The sequence below is a fragment of the Uranotaenia lowii genome, chromosome 2 (genome assembly GCF_029784155.1).
Source record: "Uranotaenia lowii strain MFRU-FL chromosome 2, ASM2978415v1, whole genome shotgun sequence".
Classification (NCBI taxonomy): Eukaryota; Metazoa; Arthropoda; class Insecta; order Diptera; family Culicidae; genus Uranotaenia; species Uranotaenia lowii.
Window position 1 is genome coordinate 361,002,823 of NC_073692.1, and position 638 is coordinate 361,003,460.

Below are 638 nucleotides of genomic sequence, written 5' to 3' on the forward strand. Positions count from 1 at the left end.
AAGTAGAACGACCGGGGCCGAACGCCAGATGATTCAAATGAACACCTTCTGCGTTTTTATTATATGGAAGGAAGAATCGCGCCAAAAGAGACGAGCCGTAAAGCGGCTCAAAACTTAAAGTTGCTCGGGTATGAAGTGGGTATGTATCGCAGGTTTCGCTTTGTCCGGACCGTTCCGAAACCGCGATTGGAAACCTAGTAGAGGTCTCTACTCGATGGGGGGAACCGAGTAGGTTCCCGACGAGAGGGTTAGCGGCAGGGAAATTCATTCTCCTTCTCACCTGAAAAGCGGTGGCACACGCCACACTTTTCTCATTCGGGTGGGGTTGTTGTGGGTTGATTTGAGATCGTTGCTCTCCGGTTCAGGTAACTTCGCTCTCTCTTATTTGAGTCGTTTGTAGGCTCGGTTCGGGCCATGTGGGTTTTCTCGCTTCGTGGAGTTTCGTGATTACACCATACCTAACCGTTTTTTGTTTCTGTTGTTTCTCGTTTCGAATCATCGACACATGGTGGCTCTTGGAGGCGAATCTCTCCTCGGGTTTGGTCCTGTTCCTTTTTGTGTGTGTTCGCGGCCGGACAAATCGCGCTCCGGAGGACCCTTGCTGGTGCCGATCGACGCCACCGTTGAGATCAGTCAGG